Source organism: Lepus europaeus, chromosome X, assembly GCF_033115175.1.
Source record: "Lepus europaeus isolate LE1 chromosome X, mLepTim1.pri, whole genome shotgun sequence".
Taxonomy (NCBI): Eukaryota; Metazoa; Chordata; class Mammalia; order Lagomorpha; family Leporidae; genus Lepus; species Lepus europaeus.
In genome coordinates, this window is record NC_084850.1 from 116,963,917 (window position 1) to 116,990,511 (window position 26,595).

Below are 26,595 nucleotides of genomic sequence, written 5' to 3' on the forward strand. Positions count from 1 at the left end.
ATTAAAATTTAACAACCACAAAGACAGGGACCAGGGCTATCCTGTTCATCAGTGTATTCCCAGTGCCTAGCACGGAGACCAGGACATTAACAGCCAGTTAATCAGTTTCAGTCCTTGTCTCTTCACAGAAGTCTTTGCACGTATTCCGTCACCATGTGTATAGATTTAGAGGAAACAAGGCTCATAATGATACTGTAGATGATATTTCTATTTCCTGTTCACAAGTCCCCCTTCCCCTGCATTGTTCAGTCAGAGTGACAGTGGCCCCTACTACTGATAACACTGGCCTTCTAGGAGTGCACTTGTCACTACATTTTATATGAGAGTTTTATGATGTTGAAGGCTATTTCCTGCGATCATGCTGTGTTCTCTCACTTCATATCTAGATTTATTTATGCTGGTGATCGAAGGCAAGTCGTTAACCTTGAAAATAGGTTAAAATTTGAAAGGCAGTTAATCATAGGGCTAGGATTTTTAATTTATCTCTGTAATGAATGGAGAGAGCAGGTGTGAAGGAAAGGACACAGACTTGAAGTAAAGGAATCTGGGTTCTGCTCCAGCACTGATGCGAACTTTGAGTGAGTTGCTTTACTTTTCTGAACCTTAATTTTTCTCCTTTGGAAACTGAATGGGTTAACTAGATTGGGGAAGAAAGATAAGTGGATGGCTTGCATTTCTCCCTTGTTTGCCCATGAAAGATACAGCTAATCAGCACTGCATCAGAATACTCCTATTTCTCAATGCTGCATGCAACCAGCACCCACTAATGAGAAAGTTAGCACTTAGGCGAAACTTTTGTCCTCTCTACATCTTCAAGATATTCTCCAGCTTTAAAACTCCAATAAGTTTATTACATACATAGAAATTCAAAACTAGAAGAACAATCACCCATCACCATCAAGAGTCAGTCTGAGAAAAACAAATAATGAGAACTGATAACCCTTTTCTTTTAGTCCTACTGGGGGCTCCATACCCAGTCACTTAGATTGTGGGGCATGCAACTCACTGTGTGACTGGGGCCTTTTGGGTGTTTTTCAGTGTACAGCTGGTACAGCTGCTTTTACTAATTCATTTCTAAATAACTCGACCTCAGTACTTTGACTTCTAACTTGTTTGATTTAATATCTAATTTCTCCATGGGAAAAATTTGAAATACTATGCCTTTCATTGTAATAGGGTTTTATAAGGTTATGTTATTTATTTATAGTGAAATGCATACACACTTATACACACTAATAACTCACAGGACATTAGTCCTTGTATCTAAAGGAATAACCAAAAAATTATAATTTATTTAGAAAAGATAGTAGTGAGGTAGTCTTCTGATGCAAGCATACATTTATATATCCACTTATTTCATGAATATTTCCTGCTCCAAAGATTGTCTTGGACACTAAAGATACCTCAATAAATAAACAAGACAGATTTGAGTCCTGCCTTCTTTGATCGGTAGCCCAATGGGTTAGGAAGTAGGTTAAGTACTCAATGACTATGTGGTAAGAGTAGTACTATGACAGTACATGGGAGTACATAAAGATAGCCCAACCCCGGCTTGGTAGGATAGTAAAGGCTTCTTCAGGGAAGTCTCACTCTCAGTTTGTAGACAGAGAAGAGAAGACCTAGGAATAGACCCAGAAAAACAGCAACATTTCAGGAATAAATCATGAAAAATAGGCTTGTACTTGAGCCTGGGAAATTAGCAGTTTGGTAGATAAAAGACAAACCAGGTGCATGTGATGCTACAGACTGTTTCAAGGAAAAAGTGATATTTAGAGTTCTTAAATGCTACAGAAGAATCATGGAAAATGAAATCAAAAGCTCTTTCATTAATGTAGCAACAAGGAGGATATTGATAACCTTGATGTGAGTGATGTCAGTGTGAAGTTTGGAGAGCCAGTAAATAAAAAGCCAACATTTCAGTGAGTTCAGACCTGATTGGCGTTGAGAAAAATGGAGGAGCAAATGTAAAAGAATCATTTTGAGACTTGTGGCTGTCATAAAAGGGAACAAAATTCTGTCATATGTACCAACATGATGAAACTGAGCATATTATGTTAAGTGAAATGAGACAGGCACAAAAGGCGAATACTGCATGATCTCACTTATATATGGAAGCTAAAAGTTGATATCAAAGAAGTAGAGAGTAGAATACTTAATACCAGAGCCTGGGAAGGATATGGGGAATGGAGGGATGGAGAGAGGATGGTTAAAGGGTACAGGGGTGCACTTGCATAGGAGGAAAAACTTGTAATGTTCCGTTGCGCATAGTAGGGTAAGTATGGTTGACAACAGCTAATTGAATACTATCAAATAACCAGTAGAAAGAGTTTTGAATGTACCACAAAGAAATGATAAATGTCTGAGGTGATAGATATGCAAATTACCCTGATCTGATCATCATACATTGTATACATGTATTGGAATGTCACGTTGTACCCCAAAAATACAAGGATACTTCAAAAAGTTCATGGAAATTTGTTTTTAAAAATTTATTTTGGCACAAAAACCTTTGAAATCCATTCAATTATATTTTTTTCATAATAGACATTTTCCATGAATACTTTAAAGACCCCTTGTATGTACAGTTATTAGGTGCCAACTAAAATATTTTTTAATTAATAAAAAGACTCATGGCAGTCAATGGGAAGAGAAAAAGACTGTAGTAACAGAAGATGAATATAGGAGTGGGAAGAGCGGAGAGGGAGAAGGTGAGGATGCAGGGCAAAGGAGAGATAATCAAGAGCATAGGTACTTAAGACACAAAGATGAAAATTGGGAATTCGCTTAAGACAGAATTGAAGGTACATCTTCTATTGCAACTTAATGGGAAGATGGGAAGGATGGATGTAGTTGCTGGTAGTTTTCTGTTTTCTGAATGCTTAAGATAGGATCCCTCTATTGAATTGATTTTTCTGATTGACTTGGAAGCTGTAGGTAAATGCAGAATGATGAGGAATGTGTTGGAGTCTGAGATTTAAGGCAAATGGCAATTTGAAATAGCTTCTCTGAGATATTAGAGAAAATGTTGACTATAGAATCTAAGCCATTTTAAGTCTATTCAATTTTGTTTATAGTTTCAAGTCAATTTCATTGCTTCTCAGCTTATGAGAACTCTTTAAGGATCTTCTCTGTACTTCTTATTCCCATCTCTTTTCCTTCTGTTTACTCACCTTTCCAATTGGAACCTTCCCTATTTTTTACAATTATGCATACATCAACCACTATGAAATCTACTGATAAAAGATATCACAAAAATAATTTGGTTTTGGTTTGTTGGCTTGCTTATTATTTATCCTAAGCCACAAAACTACCTTGCATAAAATGAGGGAAACCTAGTAGAGAAGAATAGTTTTCAATTATCTCAACAATTTAAGGCCATCTGGCTAGTACAAACAGGTATTATAGGGCAAGAAAAGTCTACCTTGAGATTTCAACCCCCAGGATAGATTTTCTACCTAATCAAAAGAACCTAATAATTACTCAATCTCCTCTTAAATTATTCCACTTTCTGTGCAGTTTTGCCCTTCAGCTGGCTTCTTAAGTGTTGAATTAAGAAAGATTCTTAGAAGACTGGTTCAGCATGTATGGAATGTCTGATGTGTTAAGAGTTGCCCAACCTTCAAAGTGCTTAGTATTCAGAGCACCTATTGTAAGCTGTAATATCATAGTTTTCAAAGAGAAAACAACTCAGTATCACGTGCCTGTGAAGTCCTTAGTATGGAGAAAAGAACAGTGGCCACTGATAATCTTCCCATCACACAAGTGGTGGGGAGAACTACTAGAACTTAGAAAATGGTGGCGAAAGTGGGTAAAACAATCTTGTAGAAAGTGGGCTGCTGCGAAGAGAACCCAGCACTCCATTGTCTAGTTATATACCAAGGCTACAGCTCTTTTTAATGTCACTGTTAACTCTTCTCTGGTGTTCTGCAGTGACTAGACTTCTTTCATAAGTAAACATTTCAGTGATGGGTCCAGTCATTTACCCAGTAACTCTTTATCTAAAACAAAAACAGCTGCATGCCATTGTCAGCCCATAAGCAAGAAAGCAAGCAGTCAAAAAGACAGAGATGGTTGCTGCCCCCAGGAACTCCTGGACTAGTAGGAGCTTTCCATTCCAGTGTCTTCTCCCTGCTTTGCTTCAAAAGGGACACGCTGGTGTGTGTAATTGCCTTAGCTCTTTGAAGTTGTCTGATTAGGGATTTTAGTTTTAAACCAGTTCTTAATCCATGACTTACAAAAGCTCAAATCCAGAATTGTGTTGTTCATGTTTTGGTTTTGTTTTGATGTTCCTATTTCTCCTTAGATACAAATAGAAATGTCTCAGAAGGAACTTTTGGTTGTTATGGGAGACCCATACAGCCATTCTTGTAAACATAAATTTTGTATTCAGTGACAGGTGTAAAATACATATAGAATTAGTTACTTCTCCACAAGTAAAGGAGAATTTCCAGAAAGTTAATTCTTTCCTGTTTGCATTGCAAACAAAATGCAGAAACTTTTGATCTTTATTTGCTGAGAGAAGTATAGCAGGTGATATACAATAGCAACAGTCACTTACATCCTCATTTTTTTTTAAATCTTTCTTTCAAGAAGCTATTCTGGGATCTTTTTCTTGACAGTGTCCTAGTTCTTATCTCTGCTACACATGGGCTCACAAAACGTTTTCTTTGAAGGACATTTTGTTATTGGCTGTCTCTTTCGTTTCCTTCCCATAGCAAATAGAACTAAAGGTGTTTACTCCCCATGGTGAAGGGGCACTTGGATGCACAAACAGTGGTGTGAACTTCTGGATTTTCTCTGCTTGTCATTCTCTGAATGTAAGGCACAGGTGTAGTGATCAGTCCACCACGGGCAGTGAAACCCAGGCAGGAAGGGAACCTCATGTCGCAGACCTTTTGTTACTTGGAGAGAACGAATGGGAAGAAAGGTTGCCTCAGCTGCTACTGAGAAAACAGAAGGGGACAGTCAGGACTTCCCTCGGACTTTATTGATGCCTATAGGTTTGTCCATTCTCATTTGCCTAGGTCAGTCCCAATTTATGCTTGTTATTCTTGGGGAATTAATAGCTCCACAGATACTCTCAGGATCCAGATTTGTACACTAAACTGTAGGGTCACCCTAGTTACATGAGCCCAAGACTAGAAAACCTTGACTACCAGGAGTGATCGATGTTCACTATGTCTGTCTCTCCTAGTGTTAGAACTCGGTACTTTGAGGAAATGAAGTTGAACCTGAGATGTATGCAGAGTGATTGAATACTGGTAGGTGATTCAAAAATGCAGCTCCATTTACCAAGAGTCCAGTTTGTACTTAGGGTTGTGCCAGGTGCTGATTGCACAGAGGGAAGCTTTGTCCTCCGGCATCCACCAGACCTGTGCAAATCAGCATGAAAAGTCTTTCCTTCCTTTCCCTCTACTCCTACCCACGAATTTATGTATGAATCAGATTTTCAGTATTTCACTTCTGGCCCTTTTTTTAATGGCAGTGTATCATGTTTTAATTAATACACCATCATGTTATGAAACTGTTGCATCAAATATTTTTCCTAGGCATCAAATGTGTTGTCACTGAAATGTGATATCTATGTATGAAGAACAAAAGAAATGAGGAAAATAATAATGAAATATTTCTAAAGGATGCTGATGTAATGATTGGGTATTTTACTGCTCTGCCACAACCTAAAGTATTTTCTTTGGAAATAACACAGAACATCTATCCAAAAGTACAAGTCCATTAGCCTCTCTCACTTCCTACTTTCTCTGATGGTAAATCTCTCTGCTGTGACAAAGAGCAATGATGAGAAAACCATAGAGTTTTATTGCTTGTAGATTTTTTATAAAGATTTTACTTATTTACTTAAAAGTCAGAATTACAGAGAGAGAGAAAGAGAGAGAGAGAGAGAGAGAGAGAGAGAGAGAGAGAGAGAGAAAGTCTTCCACCCACTGGTTCACTTCCCAAATGGCCTCAACAGAGCCAGGAGCTTCTTCCAGTCTCCCACATGGGTACAGGGGCCCAAGGACTTGGGCCATCTTCCACTGCTTTCCCAGGCCATAGCAGAGAGCTGGATCAGAAGTGGAGCAGCAGGGACACAAACCGGTTGCCCATATGTAATGCTGGTGTCGCAGGCAGAGGCTTAGCCCCCTATACCACAGTGCAGGCCCCTAATTAATTATTTAGTGTATGGAAATGTTAGTGCACATATTAAAAAAAGCACTGCTTCTCTGAGAAATCAAGGCTGAAAAACAGCCAATCAAGCCAAATGCTATTCTTCGGAAATACAGAAATACTTCTTTGTTCCCCGTTTTTCTCTCAGATTTTTTTCTTCTGCACTTAAAACAGTTGGATGGTTCAAGTTTGTAGGCTACTGATTGTAACAGGAAATCAGTAGCAGTTGGAAGCAGTGGGATCTTGGGAGATGTAACAGTGGTAGCTGCTACCCAAGTTATCCTGGAGGACTTCCCATGGCAATGAAATTAGGCAGTAGAAACTTGGCTAACGAAGTGAGTGCAGGCAAATAGTCCTGCTGAGAATGGTGCTGTCTTTTCAATCCCTTTATCTCTGGTAGTGAGAGTGGGAAGTAGGGGAATTCTTTGGCAGAAAACTTTGTGCAAGGGTTATTTGGCTAAAAGAAGATGTTGTTACAGTGAAATCAAACTGTCCGTGAATCATTTGCTATAAGAACAAGTGAAGTGAACTTCGCAGATTAACTTGGGTGCCTCTTCTGGAATAAAGTAGACTTCTAAATTGCTTTTATTTCAGGGCTACAGTAGGTTCATTTTCTCTTTGAAAGTGTACATGAGTTTGCCTTGTGCCTTACATCTTCTTATAAAGACCATTATAGTATTTCATTGCACAATATGTATTTGATGAGAATTAGTCAGCATCAGTAAATTAAAGACCCTCAAATGATTTTCACTAATTATAATTTCATAATTTATTGGTGTTTTAAAACACAGGAGTTATTTTGTAACTCCCAGTATCACGAGGATAGACTTGTTTCCATAGACAACGTGTTATGCCAAATGAAATATTTCATTTAAGCAATGAGATGAGCCCAGAAAAAATAAGTTAGTGGAATTCTCGATGCTCTGTGTAACTGAGACATTAGGTGGCATATTGTTTCCTGTGAATGTGGTCATGTTATATTTGAAAGAGAAAGTAATGAACATATGATATTTAAAAGTCACAAATCATCTTTGAAATGGTGCAGGATTTGTTATTTAACTAGGATCTTAGCTCTAAAATCTTATCTCTTGAAGGAGTGGATTTACTCCATGTGTTAAGAATTCCCCTATTATATTATTTCCATATTATATTATATATGATTATCTACCAATATTTAAACCAGCAGCCAAGTGACAAATCAGTTCACATCATTTGGAAAATACCATGATTAAGGAAAGATATTTTGGGGTTTTGGAAATCGGAAAGCTTAAAACCTCGTATTGATTTTACAGTGGAGAGTCCTCAGAGTTACTTTGGAGATTTCAGAAATTGACGGCCCAAGGAATATTTTCTTGCTTTCTCGGGCATCAGGCAGTTTTCCAGGGCAAGCTTTCTTCATCCAGTCAGGGAGCTGTTGAGTGCAGTTTCCACTTTTCTAGGAATCACACTTAAGGCACACCTAAAGCCCTGAGAATGGGCCCCGCGATGCACAGAGCTCAGCTGCTCGGGGCTTCGCACGTCCTTTTGGCTTTCACCTGTCAGCTTGTTAGTGTCCACTCTGTGCGCAAGGAATTTCTGTTGCCTCCGAAGCCTAAGAGAGAGAAAGAAGGGAGAGGGCTACGAAGGTCTAACTCGTCTTCATAGACTTAGTGCTCCCATAGGGAGGCTATTTTATCTTCTTTGATTTTTTTTTCCCTGATCAAGCCATTAGCATGAAAGAAGTTCATGTAATGTCAGCAGAGCAGAACTGGGGTCATGTCATGGGCCAGCGGTGTGAGGGCTCGAAGGCGTGGTGATATATGGCCACCACACACCAATGCTTTGACCATGCTGAATCTACCCTTTAATTGCACTTTGAAATCTTATTTGAAGAGATTTTTATCATTATGGAAATTGCGCTGTAAGCATGCCCAGGATGAGACCCCATGTGAGTTTGCTGAGAAGAACCTAAGACAGAGAGAGGAGATCAGTCAACGGCTAAAAAACATTATCATTAGACAGAACTTCCTACGCTTTGGTCAAAACAACCTAAAACAGAAAACCTTCATGGACTCAGAGTTGTGTGTCTGCCATCAGTGATAATACAGCACTTTTGCAAGAAACTCACTTCTCTGTGAAGCTGAAGGAAGTTGCCACTATTGTCCAGCTCCAGTGGGCTTTTGGCCCCATTCTCAGAGCCAACATTTGAATTTGTAATTGCCAACATGAATAATACAATGTTGGCCTCATGTTCCTGACTCCATGCCTGCATGCATGAAGGTTCTTTAAATGAAAGGGTGCTCTGTTTTCCTGATAGAAGGCAAATTTCCACTTCCTTTTCAGGGTCATTTTAAAAAATATCTGTACTGCTGGGTTATGGAAGGCACAGATTCTTAGGACAAAGTCAAAATGTTTTTTTTTTTTTTTCCAGCACAGGGATTGCTTCATATCTTTGTGTAGTGCAACTGATTTGAAAATTTTTAAAGCACATTTGCAATTATCTCTTCCTTTGATAGTGAACTGTTTTGCTGAGCTGCCAGATGGAGTTCTGGCTGCACCTCCACTGGGGACACACTGCAACATCCTGCCACATGCATGCCCCTATCAGCGTGCATTCTTTCTCTCCATGGTTACCCACCCACCACTGTTATATTTATTTCCCAAGCACAAGACAGGTCAAAATGGGAAAGGGCCAGGTTACTTGGATGTAGTTAGAGTGACAGGGATCTCCTTACAGCCTCCATGAACTTGGCTTTGACATGTCCCCTCCCACAAATCCGGTCCTTTGGTGTCTGGGATCACTGTGAGTGACTACAAGATACATAAAGAAGCAAATTCATACATTGGTGCCATTTTTTAGTGTGTTTCCCAAGAGTTTTCCATTCAAATAGCACTTGAAGGGTGTGTTGCCTTCATTACTCCGTTGTATTTCGTAGAGATGGAGGCAGGCTACTACTCCCCATTGTCTCTTAGTGGGTCTGGGAGCCTGCAAAATAATAGGTTGTCTTTTGTGTTTATAAGTCTTCATGCGAATTTCTCAGGAAAATATGCATGGCTTTCACAGAGATGTTCAAGACCTCCAGAAAATCTAGGTCCATTATGCTAGACCCATGTTTCCTAGTCAAAGAAGAAATCCTTGGACTTGGAACAACATCCCCTGGGAGCTGATAGGAGCTCCACCCCAGATGTACAGAATCATGAACTCCAGGCGTGGAGTCCAGCAGTCTTTGTTTGTCCAGCCTTCCGATTGAAACTCAAGTTAGAGAGCTGCTGTGCTAGATAACCTGACATATGATGTAAGGCCATGTTCCCAGGCACGTGTGGATGACACAGAGTGAATAGACACCTGCTAGAGCAAGGAGGAATCCATAGACTACCTGACTCTGTGCTGGGCGCCTCTTTACCATTCCTGCCCCAGGCTACTATGGCCATGGGTGGACACCATGCCCTGCCCCCTCCAAAAGCACAGCACCACTCTCTCTTCCACATCCTATCACTAAGTCTTCAAAATCCGATTTTATTTTTTGAAAAGGACATGCCTTTTTAAAATATTTATTTATTTGAGAGGCAGAGAGAGTGAGATCTCCTGTTCTCTAGTTCACTCCCCAAAAGCCTGTAATGGCCTGGGCTAGGTCTGGGCTGGGCTGGGCTGGTGCCAAGGATAAAATTAAGAGCTGGAAACTCATTCTAGTTCTCCCACGTGGGTGACGGGAACTCAGTTACTTAAGCCAGGACCACTCCTTCCAGGCTCTGCCTTAGCAGGAAGCTGGAGAAAAGTGTCAGATAAATGTCAGGCATTAGACATGGGATGCTATTGTCCTACCAGCCTTTTAACCTCTAAGATAAATGCTTGCCACCAGAATTCGATTTTAAATGCTTGCATCTCCTTGGAGGAGCAACACTTCAACCATGGATCAGTGATGTCACCTTTATCTTCCCCTCTAGGCCAGAAAGCCACCTTGCTCCCCTATTATCCATAGATTCAGTCTGAGTTGGATTTGTGATTTCTTGAAAATAACCCCTTCCCCCCCCATCCCATGTGTATTACCTTAGTTTGCATCACCATCTTCTCTTGTTCTGAGCATTATAACATTCTTTAAACTCTTTTCCCTGGCTCTGCTGTTCTTGCCTCTAATACATATTTTTACTTCCAACAAGACATTATTATCACAAGGTAAATCTTAAACATATTAAACACCTTCATAGGATAAAACTGAAATCCTTGGCTTGGCATATAAGGATTCTTAAAAAAGTTCATGAAAGAACAGAATTAAGAGATAAGTTAATTTTGCTGTAAAACAGTATAGAAATACATGTATAGATTTTTCATAGTGCATATGTTCCAAGACCTTTTTGAAAATATATATAATTTCAAATTTTTGCACCAAAACAATCTGGCCCCTCCTTTTTCTCAACTATATAGATTTAGAATTTTTTATTTTATCACCTCTTTTCTCCTCCATCCCAAGGATCTTCCTCTCCAATCACAAAGTTCTCAGCTCTGACATGTATTCTTATCTCATTTTTTAAAAGAGTTTATTTATTTGTTTGACAGGTAGAGTTACAGACAGGGAGAGGGAGAGACAGAGAGAAAGGTCTTCCATCCGCTGGTTCACTCCCCAGGTGGCCTCAACGGCCAGAGCTGGGCAAATCCGAAGCCAGGAGCCAGGAGCTTCTTCCAGGTCTCCCACATGGGTGCAGGGGCCTAAGCACTTGGACCATCTTCTGCTTTCCCAGGCCATAGCAGAGAGCTGGATTGGAAGTGGAGCAGCCGGGACTCAAACCAGCACCCATATGAGATGTTGGTACCTCAGGCAAAGGATTAACCCACTGTACCACAGCTCCAGCCCCTCTTATCTCATTTAATCATCAGATTTAGCCATGTTCTTTCCTCTGCCTCAAATTCCATTTTCCCACTTCTCCCATGGTTAGCTCCTATTCATCCCTCAAGGCCCTGCTCATATATCATTACCTGCAAATCATAGGAGAAAGGCTAATTGCTTCCCTGAGGCTATGATCTACTTTGATGTTATCATTTATTATTTGCTTCATTTGCTTCGGAGTTTTTCAAGAGACTGTGGGTCTCTTGAAATAAAGAATTGACATTTCACAGTTTTCAGAATTTTTTTTAGTCAGAGTTTAGGGGGAACCTGTATATCCTGCCAATTGAAAGAATGAAAAAAATGGCAAAGTCAATTACTAAGAGAAACAGAACTGAGACAAAACCAGGTTTTGTTCCAAGGCTCTTCATTTTCTACTCAAGATCACGTTAGTAATCAGATATCAACCGCATTGGTTTCTCAGTCTAAATTCTACCACAAACGCAAGCAGAGTTTCATGACATCGCTACAGTTTTTCTATCCCTATGTGAACATTTGTTCATGGCAAAGCATATGAACATGACCTAGTTACCACTTCCCTTCCCTGGTCACCACCAGTTTTCCTCATTTAAGCTCAAGGGCAATGGCAATGATGGCATGAGACTGTGATGGTCCAATCTTACTAACAGCATGGTGAGGCAGGTTTCCACTGTCCCTTCACAGGCATTGTCGTGGAATTCCTATGTAAAAAGTCATGTGATCTCAAGTAATCTGTAAAGACAGCGCCTTCTCAGTTATAGTTCTTTATTAAAACTTACATAATTTGGGGCCAGCGCTGTGGCTCACTAGGCTAATCCTCTGCCTGCGGCGCCGGCACACCAGGTTCTAGTCCCGGTTGGGGTGCCAGTTCTGTCCTGGTTGCCCCTCTTCCAGTCCAGCTCTCTGTTGTGGCCTGGGAAGGCAGTGGAGGATGGCCCAAGTCCTTGGGCCCCTGTACCTGCATGGGAGACCAAGAGGAAGCACCTGGCTCCTGGCTTGGGATCAGCGCGGTGCGCTGGCCGCGGCGGCCATTGGAGGGTAAACCAATGGCAAAGGAAGACCTTTCTCTCTGTCTCTCTCTCTCTCACTGTCCACTCTGCCTGTAAAAAAAAAAAAAAAAAAAAAAAAAAAAAAAAAAAAAAAAACCTGCACTGAATGGTTTGGGGAGGACGAGGAGGTATACAGTGAATGGTTTGGGGAGGACGAGGAGGTATGCAGTGAAAAGCTCATGAATGGGTTTCTGCTTTCAGTAGAGTGGGTTCCAGTGATGAAGCGTTATCCTTACCATTTTGCCCATTTTCTCATTTATGACATGTCTTCAGTAGACAAGCCTGTGTTACCTATCCTTACATTCATGGTCACATGCACATCCCTTCTTCCTTCTCTCATCTATTGAAAAAAAAAAGAGTATTTTTTTTTTCCTCCCCATCATCATATACCCTGTCCCATGAGAGAAGAAAAGCAAACAGGGTGACATAATTCCTTGAGCATTGAAAAAATTTCTCCAGAAGCAATAATTTGCACAACTTGGTAGTATACAGAAATTAACCCCACCCAAAGCACCAGGGGATTAGACCCAATTTATGTCAGCAGGATTTTAGTTAATATCATGGCACTATAACTTTTAATGTTGAAAAATTATGAATACTTAGAAATGGTTTGAAAGTTAACATCTCTAAGCTTTAGGCTAACGAGTACCTACAAATGAATATAGTTGTGTCTAATGATGTTTTGAATTATTTTTGAAATTGAGCTGCCATTTAAAGTGAAAAAAAGTAGAACTATTTTAGATATTTCACACCACTAACCTAGTTTAAATAATTACTTCAGTTGTTTAGTGGTTATGCTGGGTATGATGAGGTTCTTTTTATTTTTCCTGGGGGGTGAAGGATGGAATAAAGTTGTTGTTCTGCATTTATAACCTTCCTAATTAAAACAAATCAGAGGAAGTTAACTACATGGCTGTTATGATTTCTAGAGTATTATGAAAAATAATTCTGGCACTTTGCCATATGTTCTTGCTTTCTTCTTACTTATTGCTCTTGGGATAAGATGAGACTTGACATCAACTAATTGCTTATTTCTAACATACAATCTTAAACTACATTGATTCTCTAGAGGATGGAGAAAACAGTTTGGTTACATACAGAGTCTAGAAATAAGAGCTCTTCTAACTTTTAACTCTCTAAATAATATAGACAAATTGCATAGATAAAGATAATCAGATTTATATTGGTTCACAGGAAGCTATTGCCTGCTTTAAGAATTGAAATGCATTCTGTTCCTTTAGAGCCATTCAAAATTGTCAAAGATATTAGTTCTGAGTTGACTGAGGAGGAATAAAAAAGCACCTAACTAGAAAATAATTGAGTTGCTACCCATTCTTCTCAAAGCATCGCAGTACATTTCTCAAACTAATTATTTCACAAATACCTTAATGAGTTGAGTATGTTGCTGTGTTACACGTGGCCCCAAGTCAGAAGTCATTGGCTTTGTATTTGAAATGTGCAGAATGAATGGTGTGGGGGAAGGGCAGATAAAAAGAACATAAATTCTGGCAGATCTGTGCTCTAATCCTGTTCCTGCCACATAACAGCTGTGGGATTTGTACAGGTTACTTCATCTCTCTAAATCGTGGTTTTTCTCAGTTGGGGGATAAGCAGGTCTACTACACAGAGTTGGTGTAAGGGATTTATAAGGACTGTAAGTATTAGTTTTCCTGCCCTGTTTCATCCTCCTCTCCTGCTTCCACCCCTCATCGTGGCTCTGCCATAATAAATACATTTCAGTGTGGGAAAGTCCCATCTGGGTTTTCTCAGATAAGGATAGTTATCTTCGTACAGACTGATCCCAGCACATAAAACATAATACAAAATCAGAAGTAGCTTCAACGTTGTAGACTTTTCATATGTGGTTGTCTCTATGACTGAAATGTACCACCGAGAGTTTGCATGTGAAAGCCTTTCAAGATTGCTGTTGGCAATGATCTTCTGAAAGACCTCTCATGTAGGAAATGCTCACCCAATCATGAGCACTGAAACAGCATAGCCACATCTGAAATAATATTATATGGATTTTCGATGTAGTATTCAAAAAGGAAACTCAGCCTGTCTTAGGGCGTTTTGTTTTCATCTTTCAGGTCTGACCTTATGGAAGCACGCCATTCTTTTTTCAAATCTTACGTACTGAGTCGAGTGCATAGCAACAGTAGTTCCTCAATGAGTCTACGTCATGTAACTTTTTAAAGACATCCAAGGCAGTGTTGTTCTACTCACCCTGCCTCAGGAGGCTGTCCTTTAGCATATGTGTTTACACAGCTTAGGAATGCCTAATAAGCTATGGTTTAGCTGAGAATCCCCTGTGCCTATATGAAGCTTTGGTGTAATTATTTATCCTTGTCATTGATGTCAATTATCTTGTTCTAATTTTTTGGCACCAAGGTGTGTGTGTGTGTATGTGTGTGTGTAACATACCATACGTAATGCTTGTCTTATTCCTGGGGAAATAAAACTTAAAATAGTATTTCTGTCTTTAAAATGCTCCTGTGAGTTATCCCTTTCCTGAATTCTTCTTTCCAAAGGTAGTGCAAGAGAAGAATGGAAGTGAGTCACGCATGTAGCTATTTCTGTAATTGATGTGCACTTGACAGCGGTAGCATTTCTCTTCCTTACTTTATCCCTGTTTCTGGAGCACCACGTTGTACATTCCGGAATGGCTGCGACTTCCTGCCTCCATCCTGTCCTTTCCACCACTTGCACTGAAAACTGCCCTCCCAATAATCATGTGTAAATATTCGTTTCACTTCATCTGCCTTTATACTGGAAACTGCAGTGGAATCTTGTACGATCATATGTCATTGGCAGGCTGCATTCAAAGCTCTCAGTAGCTGCTGTGTACTGTTTGAACATCTTTGACCCTTCTCAGCAGTGTGTCTTGGTTTCCGCCTATAGCTCTGATGCCCATCTATATGCATTTGGTGTTTAACTTCCTTGGAATGCTCCCATACCTTCTCTGCTAGCATGCTTAGGGTCATGGAGGGAGGTGAGAGGAGACTAGTGGGATGCAACGTCCATGAAGGCTCACAATGGGTCAGGCAGTATGCCAGATACTTGGATGTCTACCTATATCACCACCTTTGATCTTTGCTGAAACCTGATAAGGTAGCTATTATTGACTGTAGTTACAAATGACAAAAAGCAGCTTTGCAATATGTTATAAATTTCCCAAGCTCATAAAGCTGAGAAGTGGAGGCATTAGACCTTAAATACGTATCACATCAATCCACTTCTTTCCTGCAATCACCCTAGTCCAGACTACCATTATCTTTTACCCAGATTAGAGACCCTGGCTTCAGATTGGCCTTCATGTTTCCACTTTTGCCTCCTCCAATCTCTGAAGAGCCACATGGTGATTTTTTTTTAAAGCCTAAATGAGATCGTGTCCCTAGCCAGCTTTAAAAGCTTCAGCTGCTTCCCACTGCACTTAAAATAAAATACAAACTATGGGTAATATGGGTCCTCAAGGTCCCATAATACTTGGTGCCTTCCTCATCTTATCTCATCTGCAGCCACAATTGCTTCTTCTTCTCTGGATTCTAGTCAAGATCTTTCTGACCACAAAGCTGCAGCAATGTCCCTTCCCCCTTTCTCTTAGAAGGCGTTCTGCACCTTTGGATCTTCCCATTACTGGTGTCTTCTCATTCTTCAAGTCTCAGCTGACAGGCCTTTTGGGCCATAATAACCAAAAAGCACCCTCTCACTACCAGATATACACCATTAATCTTACCATAGACTGCCATTTGTTGCCCTTAGAATATTTTCTTATTTTATCAAACTTTTTTTTACCTATTGATCATATTTCTCCCCCACTTGTTTATTGTCCTTCAAATGTAAAGATGGAAGAAGTCTGTTTTTTTCTTTTTATGTTGCTAGACATGGCTCCTATTATAATAGATACAAGGACAAGGAATCTTCAACAATTCATAGAAAGTTCATATTTTAAATGATTTTTTTATTTATATGAGAACAGAGTTTTAGACAGAGAAAGGGAAAGACAGAGAGAGGGGGGTCTTCCATCTGATGGTTCACTCCCCAAATGGCCACAACAGCCAGAGCTGGGCAGATCCGAAGCCAGGAGCCAGGAGCTTCTTCCAGGTCTCCCACGCGGGTGCAGGGGCCCAAGGACTTGAACCATCCTCCATTGCTTTCCCAGGCCATAGCAGAGAGCTGGATTGGAAGTTGAGCAGCCAGGACTCGAACTGGCTCCCATATGGAGTACTGGCACCACAGCTGGAGGTTTATCCTACTATACCACAGTTCTAGCCCCAGAAACTACATATTATTAAAAAAAAACTATGCATGGATTTCAGAAGTTTTTACCATGATAAACTTATATTTTAATTCCATTTTCCTACAAACTTTTTGATGTCCTCTCATATTAGCAGAAGGAAAAAAACGAAGTGAGGGAGGGAGGGAGAGAATTAGCCTTATCCCAGAACTACATCTTCCTTCCATGGCCTGTGCTCCCAAAGCTCCTGGAAAATGTTGAGCATAAAATAGATACTTAATGCATGTTTGTGTGACGTATACATATGCAGAGAATATTTGCACTGTGGTGAAAGCAAAAGAAATTAGGACAAGCAAGGTGCAGATGAAAAAAGATACCTCTCTCCTTACTTCCAACCTGGTATGTCTTAAGTGAATTCTTCAATTTTGAAAAGCAATTTTATGAACGAAGTAAGCCGGAGGGTCAGACGAGGGGAGAAACCAACACGTGCTCCCGGAGTTTGGGATTGCTGAAGGGCAGTCTGACAAATGGGATTTTGCTCAGTTTCCTCCGGGTGTAATCTACCCTTGGCCAGGCGCTTTTAAAGATTAGATTTTGAAATAAAGCTTTGCAACTGGGAATGTACTGAGGCAGGAGAGCATATCCCTTCTTGCCGCCGTTCTAGTGCTTAAGTGTGAGAATTTTCAAATGAGATATGAAAGGAGAAACAACAAACCCTGCAGGATAATGGTCTCTGAGGACTTTAACAACAGCCATTTTTAAAGCAAAGCTTGTGGGCTCCTAAAACCATGGCTGCTCGTTTAAGATGCACTGCGATGCGGTGGACCTGAAAACACACTGCTTATCTACCTGGAGCCACCAGGCTGCGAGCCAGACAGCAGTCCTCAAATTAACTCTTGTTTCTCTGGGGATGACAACTGTGCTTTTAGAAGTGTTGCCACAGCCACAGTCAGAAAAGCTAAAGCAAAAGCAAAAGCAAAAACAAAAGCCAGTCCCACCCTCTTGTGAATCTGTAGCCAGATGCATTTCCTGACCTAACTAGAACCCTTTCTCTTTAGAGTAGTCCTTATAAGGCCACAGCTGTGGGTCCAATTCCTTTATATGGGTGCTTCTCAAAAAATCCCTTAGGAAGGATACTTTTGTTTTCTTTTGCTAGTTTTCATTTCCAATCCATAACATATACTTTTGTAACTGACAATAAAAATGAATTACTAAAAAAAATGACAGATACCACACATACAAAATGCATGCCCATTTTAAAAATTTTCAGATTGTTGTACACATTTCTAAAGATCTGCTCTCTCTCTCACTCCCACCCTCCCTCCTCCACTTCTTATTTTGCTCTTAATTTTTATAATGATCTACTTTCAATTTTCTTTCTGATCACAATCCTAACTCCCCACTAAATACAGAATTCACCAAGTAGTAAGTAGACAAACCACTGTTCCTCAAAACGATAGACAAGGGTTATAAACAATAATCAAATCTCAAAATGTCAATTTTGCTCTTATACATTACAATTTTATGGAGAGAGAGGGTAGGGTGAAAAGTATCATTATGCTATTAAAACTGTATATATGAAATACATGAAAATTGTTCCCTTATAAATAAAAAAGTTTTTAAAATGTGAAACCAGGCCGGTGCCTTGGCCTAACAGGCTAATCCTCCTTTTGCAGCGCTGGCACACCGGGTTCTAGTCCCGGTTGGGGCGCCGGATTCTATCCCGGTTGCCCCTCTTCCAGGCCAGCTCTCTGCTATGGCCCAGGAAGGCAGTGGAGGATGGCCCAAGTCCTTGGGCCCTGCACCCGCATGGGAGACCAGGAGAAGCACCTGGCTCCTGGCTTTAGATCAGCGAGATGCGCCGGCCGCAGCGGCCATTGGAGGGTGAACCAACGTCAAAAGGAAGACCTTCCTCTCTGTCTCTCTCTCTCACTATCCACTCTGCCTGTCAAAAAAAAAAAAAAAAAAAAAAGTGAAACCAAAAAAATTAAAAAGTAAAGATTTGCTTTCAGTTTCTGTTCTTGTGTTCTCATAATGAAATGTTGGAAATGTTCTGTGTGTGTTTGTGTGTGTGTGTGTGTGTGTACTCCAAAACTTCAACTATTTGGAGCCCATGTTAAATGAGTCATTTTGGATAACCAAGCTAAGGGAATTTTGCTTTTGTATATTTGTTTTTTTTTTATTTAACTTTTTCAAAGCACCAACACTTTTTCAAAATGGATAGATGTCACATGAAGAGTTTCCCGTACCTTGCTTCCTTCTGAAACAGTGTATTGACCATAAGTCCACTTTCTCTGGCTCGTTCAGGATCCTCATTAACATTAATCACTTGGCTTTGCCGCGAAGGTAGGTGATGCCTTCAAGGGCTACTAACAAGCGTAGGGCTTTTAGTTTCCACACTGCGTGACCCTGGTCAATTATGCGTGCCTGCGGCTCCTTTTACGCCTTTCTGCTTCTCTGTCAGATGTCATTTCTTGCTACTCTCAGTTTGGCCCATAAGGATAACTTCTTTCCTGTTTCGGCTCTTCTGCTTTTAACCTTCTAAATTCTTAGAAATCAGATCACCATGTTTTTCTCCTTGTCAAGCTTATTTGAAATAGATACAGGCAATATGTAAGGAGAAATGAGTAGTCTTATGATTATTTGTATCATAGAAAATCTTTTAGAAAAGATTAGAGATGGTTTGTCTTTAATGAAGTTTTTTGGATGATTTCTCCACTTAGTTTTATTCTTTCCATGTCTTTTTGTTTGCTTGCTTGTCTATTTCTTAGCTAGATTCAAAATAAGGAACTTTTCATTTGCTAAGTTCTCAAGTTTTTTTTTTAAAGATTTATTTATTTATTTGGAAGTCAGAGTTACACAGAGAGAGAGGAGAGGCAAAGAGAAAGAGAGGTGTTCTGTCTGCTGGTTCACTCCCCAATAGGCTGCAATGGCCAGAGCTATCTGAAGCCAGGAGCCAGGAGCCAGGAACTTCTTCCAAGTCTCCCACGTGGGTGCAGGGGCCCAAGGACTTGGGCCATCTTCTACTGCTTTCCCAGGCCATAGCAGAGAGCTGGATCAGAAGTGGAGCAGCCTGGTCTTGAACCGATACCCATATGGGATGCCGGCACTTCAGGCCAAACCTTTAACCTGCTGCACCACAGTGCCAGCCCCAAGTTTAAATTGAGACATCTATTATATGTGCTTATCGGGTGTGGTGTGATGTTTTGGTGCATGTTTACAATAGGCAATGATTAAACCAGGCCATTTAGCAAATCCTTTACCTCACATAAATATCATTTTTGGTGAACACATGTCAAATCTATTCTTTTAGAAATATTGAAATCATGGCCAGCGCCGTGGCTTAACAGGCTAATCCTCCGCCTTGCGGCGCCAGCACACCGGGTTCTAGTCCCGGGTGGGGCGCCAGATTCTATCCCGGTTGCCCCTCTTCCAGGCCAGCTCTCTGCTGTGGCCCGGGAAGGCAGTGGAGGATGGCCCAAGTGCTTGGGCCCTGCACCCCAGGGGAGACCAGGAGAAGCACCTGGCTCCTGGCTTCGGATCAATGAGATGCGCCGGCCGCAGCTGCCATTGGAGGGTGAACCAACGGCAAAAAGGAAGACCTTTCTCTCTGTCTCTCTCTCTTACTATCCACTCTGCCTCTCAAAAAAAAAAAATTGAAATCTGCAGCGTGTTATTTATTATAGTTGCCATTCTGTGCAGTAGATCACTAAAGCTTTCCCTGCTGTCTAACTGAAATGATGTACCCTTTCATCAACATCTTCCTTTTTCTCATCCAACCCTCCCCAGCTACTGGTAACACCATTCTACTCTCTACTTGTTTGAGTTCACCCTTTTTAGGTTGAATCTATAAATGAGATCGTACAGGTTTGTCTTTCTAGGCCTGGCTCGTTTCACTTCCATAATGTCCTCCAGATCTGTCCAGGTTATCACATCTGATGTGATTTTCCCCCTCTTAAGGCTAAGTAGTATTCTCCAGAGCGTGTATACACATTTCCTCTATCTGTTTGTCTCATGATGGATTCCCAGGTTGCTCAGATATGTTGGCAGTTGTGGGAAATGCTGCAGTGCGGATCTCTCTCAGGCATGGTGTTAATGCCTTTGGAGATATACCCAGTAGTGAGATTACTGAATCACGTGGCAGTTCTATTTTTAGTTTCCGGAGGAAACCCCTGACTGTTTTTCATAATGACTCTATTAATTCACTGAGTTCCTTTTTAAAGACAAATCATCACATAAATGTAGGGAAGACAGTGTGTGGATGCGGTTAACCAGGAGGTTTGGGAGCAGCTTATCCAAATAAGAAAAAGAAGAGTGCAGCACCAATTCTTGGGATCTCATTTCTTTTTCTTGTATTAAAAGTTTTGTGACTTTTATATTCTTCCCCAATTGTCTTACTACTTAGGAATGTCATGGATCATTCTACTTGACAAATGAGATAACATAAATTTCGTATTGAGTAATCTTATCTTTGTATTTTTCTTTATAAATTTTTATTCTCAGTGATTTCCTTGAAGAAGGCTTTCATCCTACTTAGTTGAAGGAACATGACTGTATTCTATTTCTCCCTAATATTTGTTGTCTAGGGATAGGTGTTTAACATTGCCTGCATTTATGAGCCAGTTAAGATGCCCAAGGCCAGCCCTTACTCCAGTTTCCTAACAATACAGATCTTTGTATGTAGATGTAAAGGCTCAAGTCATTGAGTTCCTGATACCCCTGTGGGAGACCTGGATTTAGTGCCCAGCTCCTTTCAGCCCCAGTCACTGCCATCGTGGGCACTTGGGGAGTGAGCACATGGGAACTTTCCCTCCCTCCCTCCCTCCCTCCCACCCCCCCCCCCCAGTTCCTCTCTTCTATCCTCTTTCTCTCCCTCTCTTTATCCCTCTTTCTGCCTTTCAGATGAATTAAAAAAAAAAAAACTCATCATCCACTCCAATCAGATGTGTGATTCATTGTCCCTGCTCATAAACCAAACTTATGCCAGTATTATGCCATTTCTATGCTCTTATTCCTGCTTGGAATATGCCCTTCCCTCTACCTTTCACAATCCTATCCATCCTCATGGTTCAAGCCAAGTCCCATGACTTCATGAAGTCTACTTCTACAACTTGATTTCTATATAATTATCTTATAATAATAAGCCTTGCATTAGTTATAATTTGTACAGTTCAAAGCATTCTACAAAGATTATTCCATGTAATATTCAAAACAACCTATTAGGTACGTATTATTCGTGAAATCACAGAGATTAGTTTTCAAACTTAAGCAATTAATAAATGAAAGAAAAGACGGAGTCTAAGATTTGTGACTATTTGCCTGAACTCTGCCATGACATTTCACTGGAGGCTTAGACGTTACAACAGGAGTAGATTACACTCTCAAAGAAAGAAGTATGGGGTTTGCAAAAGCCCTCGAGGAAACATAATACTCACTACTCCTCAGACCACTACAGTACAACAAAAAGCTTGTCTCATATGTGAACTTTCTTGGTACTCACAGCTAATTTGCTTTGCAATTACACAAAATGTTAAGCTATGTGTTTCTTTGGGATGAAGGCACAAATTTGAGAGGCAAAGAGACAGACAAAGAAAGAATTCTCATCAACTAATTCACTTGCCAAATGACCTCTGTAGCCGAGGCTAGGCCGGGGCCAAGGCCACTGCCAGGAGCCAGGTCTCCCAAGTAGATGGCAAGAAATCAGTCACTTGAGCCATCATTATGGCTTTCCAAGGGCTGCATTAACAGGTATCTGGAGTCAGGAGTTGTAGGTATGTGTCAACCCAGGTACTCCAATGCAGGACACAGGTATCTTAACCAGCATCTTCATCACTTGATCAAGTGTGTACTCCTTTCTTGTTTTTTTTTTTTTGGGGGGGGGGCATATCTCCATCCACTGATCTGATTTAGGTCCTTTTAACAGTCCCCATGTTAGTAAGACCATATAAATTACTACCTAAGTATCTAAGTACTGAAAACAATGTTATTCTTCATTGCCTAATGGTGGTGCTAGACTTGCTAAAAATTAACTGGGAGCATGATTAATAGGAAAAAGAATGCCATCAACAAACTAAAACTCAGAGGTAATATAGCCTTGCCGTTAAGAGTGCAGTGCCTGGAGTTCAACTGCCTTGGTTTGAAATCTGCCAACATCATTTATTAACTGTGTGATCTTGGGTGCTCTTATTTAATGTCGGTATAAGTTTATTCTCTTATATGGAAAATGAAGATGATAATAATGACTGAGCTGGAGAGTACTTGAGAGAATTAAGTGAGCTTTCTGCGTGTGTGTGTGTGTGTGTATAGCAGTTTGGACAGTGCTTGGTGTATAGTACGTTTTGTATATGTTGTTGCTGCTGCTATTGTTTTTGTTGTTATATAACAAATACCCTTTCTCCTTTGTTCATTAGTTATTGTTCTTCCTGAGGAATACAATCACAAGACTAAGAAAAAATAGATTTCATCCCGTGAATGCAGTAACTAAGATTTAAGTGACCTTTTCTAGTTAAGTCAGAAGTGAAATAAAACTTCCTGAAAGTTTCTGTGAAAATTACCTTTTGTACAAATTGGCTACCCTCTGAGAATGCCACTTAATTCTCCACACCAGTCTCCTGCTTTTCTGAGATCCCTAAATCTAGTTTATTCTTAAGACAAATGTCATCATGGTGTTATGCAAATGTAGATTTTTCCTGCCTGCTCTAGTGATTTGTCCTCCCTACCTAGGACTCATGCTGCCATTGGTGCTAGAAAGTGCTCCAGTAAGCAAGTCTATAAAGAAGAGCCCTGTGTCCCTCACTGGCACTCACCTCCCTTTCGGAGCAACCTACATGCAACTCGCTAACAGCCTGGTATCCCAAAGGCACATGGTGCAGCTGCGCTTGTGCCAATGCGTCATGCCATTGCTTCGGGTAGCTCATTGTTCACATGACTCTTGTAGACAGAGAGATGAATTACTGACAGAAGGATTTCTATTCTGTCCGCAGGAATATTTTGTAGTAAGGAGACCTTTTCAGTGCGAACAGTTTTTGCCCACAGTGGTCCCAGCTGCCCGATTGCAAAATGAGAAATGAGAAGGGTAGTCAGGACTCCTTTTTCCTTCAGTACAAATCAACCCATGTGGGTCAATGTTCTACCTAAATCAATAATGTTGTCTTTCAGTGTGCTTTTCCCTCAACAGTCATTTTTTTAACCTCTTGTTAGTAGCATCCATGTTCAACTTCAATAATATTGTGTATTATATCCAGTGCTTACAGCGAATGTCCCAGATCCTTTAGAGTGAAGACAAGTGGATCCATTTTGTAGTTTGAACACTTGCTAGGTCTGTGACTTTAGAAAAGTCAGCTAAACATCTCTGAGCCTCTATGCTGTCTTCTGCCAAACAGAAGGAAGGGATAAGTACTCTGTAACTCATAAGTCGCTACTGTGCATGTGTTATTTTGTCACTCCAAACCATGATGACCCACAAACATGCTATTGACATGAGTTGCCTTCCTGCCAATGCCAATACTTTATGTCAACCATCTCACCATTTCTTTCTTTTTTTTTTTTTTTGACAGGCAGAGTGGATAGTGAGAGAGAGAGAGAGAGAGAGAGAGAGAGAGACAGAGAGGAAGGTCTTCCTTTTTGCCATTGGTTCACCCTACAATGGCCGCTGCGGCCGGCGCATCGCGCTGATCCAAAGCCAGGAGCCAGGTGCTTCTCCTGGTCTCCCATGTGGGTACAGGGCCCAAGGACTTGGGCCACCCTCCACTGCCTTCCCGGGCCATAGCAGAGAGCTGGCCTGGAAGAGGGGCAACCGGGATAGAATCCAGCGCCCCAACTGGGACTAGAACCCGGTGTGCCAGTGCTGCAAGGCGGAGGATTAGCTTGTTAAGCCACAGCGCCGGCCCATCTCACCATTTCTGAAGGGAGTCGTTTTCATCCCAGTATCTATGAGACTTGAAAAGAAATTCTCAATAGTATTTAATTGGTGATATGAATGAATTAAGTAAAAACACACACTACAATTTAGGAAAACTGAATTTAGAACTGTCAGTTTCTTTCCTCTTATACTTCCTACTGTAGAGACTAAACAAATAGTTGGTCCTCTGTAAACACTCGTTCATCAATGCTTATATGAATTCTTTTCTTTATATACAATCTAATGTACATGAGCATGGCAAAGATGAAAATGAGAATGAGTCAGTATCCTACTTATCCTTGGGAAACACTTTATTCAATGAAGAAAAGTGTCAATAACTTCAAGTTATACTGAACTTTTTTCAATTTGCCATTTTAAAAATATTTATTTTCTCTATTTGAGAAACAGGGAAAGAGACAGACCTATACAGATCCCCCTCACTGGTTCACTCCGCAAATGCCTGCAAGGGCTGAGAATGAGCCAAGCTAAAGCCACAAGTCAGTGTAGGGTTAATCTTGTGTATGTAAAGTTAATTGAAAATGGATCTTTGTGAAAAATAAGAATGGGAATAGGAGAGTAGGAGGGCAGGTGGGAAGGAGGGTGGGATACGAAGAATCATTGTGTTCCTAAATTTCTATATATGAAATGCATGAGACTTGGATACCTTAAATAACAGGTTTCTTGGTTTAAAAAAAAAACGGAACTTCTAATGACTATTTAAAAAAAAAGAAACAATATAATCTTAAGGAGTTAATGATTGGGTTTGGATCTCTCCTGTCAATTCAGGATATAAAAATTCAAATGTACTATCATGTATATGAGCATTAATGTAGAAAACTAATTCTATTTGTCAAAATATTTTACTTTCTTGAACAGCTAAAAATTTGGCTTCAATCTCCCGAGTGCATACTCTGAGATGTTTTAGGTAGTATGCAAATCAAATACCAAAAGAAAAGTAAAATAAAAGACAAGTGAAGGAATTATCTGGAACTTGGACCTGGTTGCTCTTTTGTTTGAATTACTTAGATAAATTAGTCCACTTTTCTTTTTTTGTTTTTTAAATGGTTTTTAATTTAGTTGTATTTGAAAGGCAGAGAGAGAAACTTTCATCTACTGCTTCACTGCCATAATGCCCCTAACAGCTGGGGCTGGGCCAGGCCAAAGCCAGATGCCTGGAACTCCAACAGGGCCTACCACATGGGTGTCAGAGACTCAGTACTTGAGCCTTCATCGGCTGTCTCTCAGGTGCATTAGCAGGAAACTGAATCAGAAGCAGAGGTGGGGCTTAATCCCAGGCACTTGAACATGGGATGCAGATGTCCCAAGGGGCAGCTTACCCTGCTGCACCATATCACCTCAACTGCTTGCACCCCATCTCTTTTTCTGAAGAAGTTAAAATTAGGGCACATTATTCATGTATATAAAGCAAAAACAACACAATAGCAACATGAAATGCATGTGTATGACCAAATTCCATTAGGCAGGAAGTCCAGTAACAGTTTTCTATCACACCAGCCAGTTTCAAATTCAAGTTATATCCTTCCAGAACAAGCCTGGTTTTGATGGGGCAGAGATAGATGCTACTCAATCTATTTTAGTATTTCCCTTCTTTCAACCTCTGGATATGGTTCTATCCATATTCCCCTTACCGTCTTCTGGTCAAAGACAATGGGACAGGGCTCTCTTTAGAGTCCATCAGTGATACTTCGGCTGCCCAAAATAGTGACAGGAGACATTCATTGTCCTTCTACCGTGCTTCTACAGCAGTCACAATTCTGCATCTTAAGAGGCTGTGACTGGAAACAGGAGCTGCCACTTTCCCCCTTCCTTCAACAGAGTAATTTAATTCAATTTTAGAAAGAGTGAGAGAGAAAGCAAAAGAGAAAACTTTTCTAGTTACACAGATCAATCCAATTGTTCAGAGCTTCAGAATGAATTTTTAAACTTGTTGAACAGAAGCATACAAATCTCTAAGAGCAAGTTAGATAATGTACAAAGCCTCCATTCATTGTGTAGGCAGAAAGGAATGCTGGTACCGGGCAGCTCTCTAAGGAATGTTGCTTTGGCTTTGACCGTTCTGCTGGGAACAAGGAGGGAAACACATATATAAAATGAATTTATAATGTCTCTGGCTTGTAATGGCAAAATGATAAGAAAAGTTGGCTGTTTAATACAAACTGTCAGTTGCATATTCCAGGCCTCCCCTCTTTGAGGTCCCTCCCACATGCACACGCCTGGCTACCGTTTAGTGTGGAGCACAAAGTGGCCGTTTATTATTATTGACTGGTGAGGCCTGTGCTCCGAAATTCATTCTGTCAACAGAATGTAAGCAAAGTTGGCATTTTAAAGCAGGACTCTTTCAGTTTCTGGGTTTTCTCGGGATTGCTATGCAACAGGATCAGTGCT

At 40.6% G+C, this 26,595-nt stretch overlaps 1 protein-coding gene across 9 annotated transcripts in view; it reads left to right on the forward strand.

The window, feature by feature from the left end:
- Positions 1-26,595, forward strand: part of DMD (dystrophin) — a 2,142,101-nt gene that overhangs the window by 1,730,426 nt on the left and 385,080 nt on the right. The window lies entirely within an intron of this gene.